The sequence below is a fragment of the Palaemon carinicauda genome, chromosome 19, assembly GCF_036898095.1.
Source record: "Palaemon carinicauda isolate YSFRI2023 chromosome 19, ASM3689809v2, whole genome shotgun sequence".
Classification (NCBI taxonomy): domain Eukaryota; kingdom Metazoa; phylum Arthropoda; class Malacostraca; order Decapoda; family Palaemonidae; genus Palaemon; species Palaemon carinicauda.
The window spans coordinates 128,576,073-128,585,527 of NC_090743.1; the positions used below are offsets into that span (position 1 = coordinate 128,576,073).

Below are 9,455 nucleotides of genomic sequence, written 5' to 3' on the forward strand. Positions count from 1 at the left end.
GCTCTTGCCACACACCACAGCACCCAAGCTGAGGGGAACTGAGTATACCTCTCCTCATATTAGTTTTTATGTAATAAATTCTTCAAATTTATATATATAATACAATTAAATCTTATTGAATTATTGTATAGAGATATTTTCCACTAGTGATCTTTGAATATTTCTTATTCTCTGTCTGTTGACAGCTTATGTTCTAAAACCCCCAAGGAGATTTCCCTTATTCAATATTTTGTAAAATGTTTTAGTTATAATAAACTCTAGCGAAGGAAAATGTCTTCTTTTATGAAAAATACATATAGATATACATACAAGTGACTGCTATCATACGTACACCCCTTGGTATATATTGATAGCCGAAATAACACAAATGGAAAGCTGCACAATTTATATAATCCATGAAAAAAAAAAATGAAGACTCCAATATTAATCATTCAGAGAAAAATTTAATATTCAATAAGTAGATGTCATAATAAGAGCTTTGCATCTTCTCAATATCTAAACAAGTAGATATCCTGATAATAAGTGATTTGCATCTGCTTGGTTCGGTCCTGTGCAGTTTCCAGGAGCTTATATCAATCTCCTCAGCATATTACCAGCTTATATCATCTACTAAGCATATTGGACTCCCATTGGTCAAAATTCCCATCGAGGCTATCAATTTAGCCAACAAAGTCTCAACTATGCTGAAGTCAGACAATGTACATGCCAATACCCCTCATCAATCTGCGGCAGTTAACGAGGAAATGGAAACTGATGAAGCCAATAGGAAAAGAGCACTAAGTGACGCAGATTCGGATATATCGGAGCCTGCTAATCCTGCAAAAAGACAACCACAGCCCTCTACCTCAACTTCTGAACCTCTGGACACTGAATTGCTAGGAGCTATTGCTCTCCCTCCCCTTCCTCCAATGAATCAAGCACCTCCTAAGGTTGGTCTAAAATTGTATACTTCCATCAATTTATCAAACCCCCTAAATCCGCATCTCATGACCAAATTAAGAAATTGATTTTTGAGACCAAAACTATCAAATACTTATACACTGAAAAGTTAGCTAACTCCACAGTGCTTCAATTCATTAACAGTGGCTCTATTGAACTGGACAAATACATCTCCAAGATTGTCCGGATCACTCCAGATAAGTTCGGTAGAATAAAATCAGGCTTCTACGATCTGACCAAAGGACGATTACCATAATGGATTCCCTCACAGTGATTCAACATAATGTATTAAAGTGGACGTTCCTCAAGTGTAAGGAACTTGCCAATATCTACTCCTCCCTCTCTCCTCACCTCATACTTCTTAACTCAACAGGAATTCCTGACTCTACCCGTATCAAGATCTGGAACTATAATGTGTTCCAGTGCAACACCTCTGGTGAACAGGGGGCTGGTACAGCAATAGCAGTTCGACGGGATGTTGCTGTCAAGTTAATTGATGGTTTCAATGACGATCTTATCGCTGTCGAAATACAGACAGTACGGGGACCAATTATAGTCGCCACGACCTATCTACCCCCAAGAAACCCAATATTTCCACAGCAAGATATATTATCATTAATGAGACGTAACATCCCTGTCTATCTGCTGGCTGATCTTAATGCAGCTCATCCAGCCCTTGGTTATAACAGAATCAACCCTATTGGCACATTAATCAATGGCCTGTTGAATAGAAACCTTATAAGGTTCTTAGGACCAGATTTTGATACGTATTTTACCAGAAAAACCTCTAGTAAGCCAGATATTCTGCTTTCAAATAGATTTCATATGTTTAATTATTCCCTTACTCAAGGCCCCTTAACCACTTCGGATCATCTTCCCATTATTTTTAAGCTTACTGTGAGACCCATTATGGTGGTTGCTAATCCAACTATAGATCTGAACAACGCGAACTGGGAACGTTTTAAGGACACCCTTGATGACTCTCTCTCTACTTTTGACGAACCCGATAACATCTTAAAGGATAAATCGTACATAGACGATAAGATAGCTTTTTGGTATAGGATGATCAAGGAAGCCTCAGAGCTCCATATCCCATTTAAAACTTTCAGGATATTACCTTATACTAAAGAAACAGATTCCCTAAAGTTACTTCAGATCTGTTTTAAACATGCCCTAGAATTAATTAACAACCGAGGCCCCACACATCAACTTTTAGAGTATATTCATAATATACAAGAACGGATTAAAATAGAATCAACTGACCTCATTAATTCTACTTGGGAGGCTCTGTTAGACAAATGTGAAGGCTTTTATAAAGATCCTGCAAAATTTTGGAATATGATCAGGAAATTGTTGGGCTCAACTTCTCAACCAATAGCATACATCACCCATAATAACGAGAAGATCTATTCATCTCAAGATCAGGAGGTGATCTTCAGAGGCTTCTGGTCCCATATCTTTAGAATAGACCCAATAGAAAATCTAAGGTTTGACCAACGACATGAACAGCATGTCACTGAGTCAATCCATGAACATGCTGATCATATAATACCTTATGATTCAGTAGATCTTGAGAGACTTGACGAAGATGACCCTTTCCTCAAACCTATTCAACTTCAAGATATTATTAAAATAATCAAAAGTTTTAAAAACAAAGCTCCAGGCCAGTCTAAAGTAAATAAACTTATCCTTAGTAATTTGCCAAATTCGATGCTCTCTTTTCTTTGCAACATCTTTAATGAAACTTTAGTATGGGTTATTGGCCGGATTATTTAAAAAAAGCAATACTTCCCTTTGTGGGGAAAAAGGGCAGAGACCTCACCTCAGTCTCTAACTATAGACCTATATCCTTATTAGAGACATCGGGTAAGATACTTGAGAAAATTATTAAAGAAAGATTGGAGGATTTCCTTGAGGAAAATTTACTTATCAATAACAATCAATACGGATTTACAAGGGGTTAAGGGACCCAACTTGCATTAGCTCGTCTTTACGAATACATTGCGGTCAAGTCAAATCTTGGGGGTCGTTGTAACCTAATATCTAGGGATGTCAGCTGAGCTTTTGATAAGGTATGGCACGAGGGCCTTAAATACAAGTTCATAGAAGCACAACTCCCAAATCTAGCTACTAGGCTATTGTGTAACTTTCTTGATAATCGAGTGGCCATGATCAAGATTAAAGAATATATTGGACCAGAGTTTCCACTTCTATCTGGTGTTCCTCAGGGCAGTGTTCTCTCTCCTTCACTTTACAATTTTTATATCAGAGACACCCCTCCTCCTGCTCCAGGTTGTCTGCAAATCATGTTTGCAGATGACCACACCCAGGTAATATCTATTCCTAATAAGAACAAACGTATGCTGCAAATTAAAACAGTCAGGGAAATACAAAAAGTAAATAATTACGAAAAGAAATGGAAAATAACAACAAACTTGAACAAATTCCAGCTCCTCCCCATTTCAGCTCGCAGTCCTGCAGAAATCATTGTTGACAATGTTAGAATTCCATTTAAACAAAAGGCCACAATACTTGGGTGTAACTTTAAGAAATCTGGTATACTTTCACACGTCAAAGAGAGAATAGCTGTTTCTAGAAAAACTTTTGATAAATTGCTACGATTTAAATACCTATCAACTAAAACTCAACTCCGTTTATATAAATCTTTAGTAAGGCCACAGTTAGAGTACCCCACCATAATATTTGGAGCAATCAGCAAAACTTCCCTTAATAAAATGCAGGCAATTCAAAATAGGGCTTTGAGGAGAGCCTACAAAGAGAGCCCTCCCTATTACAATACAATTAGGGAATTACATGCTTATTCCAAATTGGAGCCTCTTAATGTTTCACAGGCTTGGCCAGAAAACCTGGAACAAACTTGCTTTAGACGATGACGACCTTTGCACCCGAACTAGAAATCTCACTATTGAACATGCTCGTGATCATTATTGGTGGAAGAGACTGGAGCCTAAGATCAATTGCGATCCTCCTAGGCCCAGATTCATTTCATCTGATTGAATTCATTATATATTCTTTTTGCAATTAAATTGTAATTTCATTTAAAAATTATATCATCGTAAAAAAAAAAACAAAAAAAAAACAATAACCTTCATTAACCATCATACCTTACTCAATCAACAAATTGGTGAGAGTCGATTGGTGACCTTTTGCTTGGCGTGAACCAAAAAACCTTTCCTATTCCTGCCTGTCTCTTCCTGTCTCAGAATAATTCTACTACTATCTAATGTCGCATGAGGGTCTGCCCCTCTCTTTTATTCTTTCCCTGTACTTCCTTTTCCCCCCCCTTTTTCCCTTATCCTTTCCCATCCCAGGTACCTGCCCTCGGGCTATAAACTGGATTGTATCCAGGGGTACTTATCCTTTCCCCATATTCCCCACTTCCCTGTCCTCATCGTACTGGTACTGGTACCCAGCTCATATCATCTACCAAACATATTACCCAGCTTATATCATCTGCTCCGCATATTACCCAGTTTATATCATCTGATCCGCATATTACCCAGCTTATATCATCTGCTCCGCTTGTTACCCAGCTTATATCATCTGGTCCGCATATTACCAAACTTATATCATCTGCTCCGCATATTACCCAGCTTATATCATCTACTCCGCATATTACCCAGCTTATATCACCTGCTCCACATATTACCCAGCTTATATCATCTGCTCTGCATATTACCCAGCTTATATCATCTGCTCAGCATATTACCCAAGTAAAAAGAAAGCTGTGGAGAGCTAAGAGAAACCACAAACTAGAGGTTATCTGGTCATGTCGCCCAGGTTCAGTCGAAAGGTGTATGGTTATTCTAATTCTCTTTAATCTTTTATCTAAATACTAGTGACAAGCTTTACTGGTTATTAGTTAGAAATACTACACATAATTCTTGACACAGGTAACTTGTAGATCATTGGAATCTAGTTTTGATAGGCTGAATTAAAGTCAAGCTGTTCAACAGACCATGAATTTTTAGCAGCTACTGCAAGTAACAGTCAAATACTTGATTTCCTCACTACAGAATCGCAAGTCTAGAGGTAGTCCACACCAGGTGTTAGGCAGAACCCCCCGGCCACAAGTCTTGCTTTGTGTACCCCTGCCTCACCTACTTCATTGTATTTACTTCTAAATACCCACTTGCAATCAATCATTTTGTGTCCTGTTGCGTCTTGGCACTATTTTCCAGGGGGCCATGCTTTATAGCATTCATTTCTTGCAGCATTGTAGCTTCTTATTTGTCTTTGCCAGGACAATTGAATACTTCTTCGACAGTCCATGGGTCTTTTGGAAAATGCTGGAACATTGGCACTTCCTTGCTTTCCTCGTCCTTTGGGATCTTTCACAAAATTAGGTTACTCTTCATGGTTCTCATGATGATTTTCTTGATGATCGTGATTTTCTTGTTTTTCATGTGCTTCATCTTGATTTTCTTTACTGCTTTCCCAGTTTTCTGGCTAGTCTTCTTCATTATCTTGATTGTCATCCCTGTTTTCAATGCTGGTGTTATCATCAGAGAAATGGTTCTCCCAATCAGTGTTGCTATCAGTGTCAGAGTCAGATAAGAAGAGAGTTACTGCTTGCTTCTTGGGTGCGGTTTCTCTTTCTTATTTTGAAAGGTTAAATCTCTTCTTTAGAGTCAACGTTAATGGAATTGATCATTACTTGTTTGTTGATGTTCCGCAACTTGAATCTTTTTCGGTTCGGGCAAACCCCCAGGTAGACACATCTTTCTGCTCGAACTTTTAACTTTGGATTTTCCACAAGCTTAGCTCAAGCTTCACAGCCAAACACTTTCATCAATTTCAGGTCGTCACATTCGAGGTTTCTCCCATTCCACAACATGGATGAAATTCGTTTATGGCCATTGACATTGTTCTATTCTTGATGTAATTTGCATGCAGAATGGCTTCAGTCCAGAATTTGTGAAATACTCCAGACTCTATTATCATGAATCTTGAGGAGAGAGCGGGATAGTCTGCCGTCTCTCCATTCCCTTCTCTATAAGAAAAACCGAGAATTCCTTTTTGACATACTCTCCTCCATTATCAGTGTGGAGGCATTGCAAAAGTCTTTTGTGTTTCCTCTCTGCCTTGGCCATGTATTCCTTGAATTTCTCCATTGTTTCACTTTTCTTCTCTAGTATAGCAATTCCACTGTACCTTGAAGGGCCGTCTAAAAAGGTAGCAAAGTAGTGGCTTCCACTTGCATTCGATGATGCTCAGGAATCTGACAAACATCACTATGTACTATTTCCAGTACTTCACTACTTCTTGGTTCACTTGCAGGCATTGTCTTATTTTTGGACTTACCTTCCATGCATGTTCTGTAGTACAGTATTCAAGTTTAGCTTTTGCTTCACAAACTTTGGGTAAGGGTAGTACATGTCCAAATCTTCTCTGCCACAAATTTATCGTTGCTCTATTTTCTGTGATTTCTATATCTTCATTCTTGTTGAAATTTCTTTCCTTTCCTAGAAAAATTTTCTTTCCTTTGCCCTGATACATCTTCACTGCCTAATTCCAGTATCCTTTCAGAAATACTTCTTTTACATCTTTCACTTGTTTGACACCTTTGTAGGTAACTAACTAGAATCCCTTTTCATTCAATTTTCTTTCAGACAACAGGTTTTGAACTAGATTTGGGGCACAGTATGCTTTTTGTAATTTCAACTCGTATTCACCATACTAGTCTTTCATTTTCTTAATCACTTCTCCTCTGGCCAGAATGGAGACTTCTTGCCATCGCCCCATTTTACGTTACCTGTGATGCTACTATCAAAATCAACAACTATGTCTTTATGAAGTGTTATGTGATCACTAGCACCAGAATCCAAGTTCCATATTAATTTGCAATCTTCTTTCACTGGTGACTTGTTCAAAATAACATTCACTTTTTTTGTCATTTCACTTTCATTTTCAATTACTGCAACAATTGCCTTTGTATCTGTTCTGGTTTTGGCAACTTTTCCTGATAGCTCCTCTTCTTTATATTCACTTTCATGGTCTTTATCACTGTCATATTGTGCTTTCTTCCCAGATATTTTTTTCCTGCTTCTTTTATTTTGTCTGTCCTCGGTATTGTTTCTTCTTTCTTCCTTTCTCTTCTTTCTTCAAATTTTGAACAGTATCTTGCTATATGTCCAGGCTGGCTAAAAGCATATCAGACAAATCTTTTGTCCTCTCTCTTAAAGCCTCTTGCGCCTTCTTCTCGTTTATAACTTGTACTTGAATTTCCATCTTCTTTTCTTGAATCTCTTCTAAAGTTCATTTTATAAACTAAAACGTTTTCTTCTTTTCTTGCTTCGAGTTTATCTTGTATCTCCTCGAAAAGCAGCACTGACTTTACAGTTTTGATATCTAAATCTTTAATTTTTCAGAACTGTGACTTTAACAAAATTTGATATTTGGGAATATGTTTAAGACCTCTAGAGTCTCAGCACAAACGCAGCTACAATTGAGTTTCAAAATTGAGCTACTTCTTTGCCTAAAGCTGCATTTACATCCCTGCCCAATCTGTATACATACGCTATATATTCCTTCATTGACATTTCTTCAGTTTTTCTGCAGTTATAGAGTTCTTCAAGCACATCAACAATTTGAAATATATCCATTTTTGTGTGGATATCACTTAAAATATTCCATGCTTCTTTTGCTTTGGTATATTCAATGATGTCGTCCAGCTCTAAATTATCCTCTCGTTGTGTGATATAACTCGGTACATCATCGTTGTTTCTTTGAAGTTGCATTTGCGTCCAGTCGTCTTGATCGTCGGCACATCTTGGATCTATACATTCCCACCACCTCTTCTGAGTGAGAGTAGCTTTAGTTCTCTTCACCCAATAGAAATAATTCAATTCATTCAGAATTTCATGCCTTTTTTTCCTCTGTCTTTGCCCGCCATTTTGTGTACCTCTCTGTGTCACGGCACCCTTGTAGTTCAGTCCTTCCACAATGTAGGACACGATGTTGTTCTACTTCCCAATATTCCCCTTTTTTACGAGATTTATTTCACTGTTGGCGCTCGGAGTATCCTGAGCCCATAACCTGGTAGTTTGATTTTTTATCTGTGTGATATTTCTCTTCATTTAATATACATTCTTTCTAATACTTTCTATCTACCTCCGTGAGTTGGATTACCAAAAACAACTTTACACATGTTGCGTTTTAATGTCCAACTGAGGTTACAAGGTACGGGTGACAGAACAACACACTACAGTTTCGTCTCGCCGTATGGCGCGGGTTTGTTTACATTATGGTAAGGGAACGACCGACGTTGGCATTCGTTGCTTCCAGGCGGTAAAAATGGAAATCAAATAATTACACTGAGAATCCCATAATCAGATTATTTTAACATGTATAATAATGGACAGGACCCCCAGCATGTACAGAGTACCACTAACATAAACTTTCACACCTAACCTACAAACCTTGTCCTTACCTGCGACCCAGCGTATTCTTAACAATACGGTTGAAAATAATGAAGTTACGGGGCATGGCCGGCATCATACACACACCCCTACAACTGCCCCAAGCAAACAATTAATGTGAGGACTAAACTTAAGAGAAATTAAGTCAACCATTCTTCTATGCCTGAGCCGGCCTACAAAAGCTCCTACATCATGAATGTCTATTTCTCCTCAGTTTATCCATTGTATAACCAATACACACACAGATTGTCCGGACCATATTTCCAGACAGAGGCTCTTTAACGGTCAGTCATAGCCCCCAAGAGTAGAAGACCTGACCGGTGTTGTCAACGTCTTGCAAAATCTCAACTCACAAGAATCTGCTTTTAGAGTATTGCTCCGCCCAGATCAATCACACTTTTCAGAGTCTGCTAGACACAAATGCAAGAGAATCAGCTTGGCCAAGAGCCACACCCAACCAAGACAAGCCTCAGTATAACCAATATGGCGATACCTCACGCATTGAATCATCCTCCTCTGAAAATATTCATAAGGTTATGTATGAAAACTTTATTACCCAGAATATCGTCAGACATATTAAACTTTTAGTGTTTACAAGATAAAGTTTTTATTGGGGATAGCACGAACGCAGTCCCCCGCTACCCAAAATTTCGTACCCGAGTTGACCACATTTGGGTCAATCGCAAGGGTCAGCACCACCAGAGTTTAATGGTGAGCCTCGCCTTGGGGGAACCACCCAAGGCCGTCTCAAGTACAGGCCTGGTGAGTGGGGGAAGAAGTCGGCATGAGTAGGTCGATTGATATGGAGACGGGACACCTGGCCATCCTCAACCCTTCTTTCTATCATACACCACTCACTATACAGTATATACACGTTGTTTCTCGTTACAGTTTACAGCTGATAATCCTCATAGAAAAATTAAAGAGATCTTTCACACTTTGAATAATCTGGCTAAGAAATATTAGACAGAAAAAGTAATAAAATTAGAATAAAACTTTCCCGAGGCAGTAGCCTTATTCCAAGACCCACTGATTCCAAACTACGCTTGTATACTGAAAAAAAAAATAATGATT

At 38.4% G+C, this 9,455-nt stretch overlaps 1 non-coding gene across 1 annotated transcript; it reads right to left on the bottom strand.

Annotated features, from left to right (window-relative positions):
• Positions 1 to 8,991: 8,991 nt before the first annotated feature.
• LOC137659376 (U1 spliceosomal RNA) lies at positions 8,992 to 9,151 on the bottom strand. Its single transcript, XR_011047504.1, has one exon. It is a non-coding gene; the product is annotated as a U1 spliceosomal RNA (small nuclear RNA).
• Between the last annotated feature and the right edge of the window lie 304 nt (positions 9,152 to 9,455).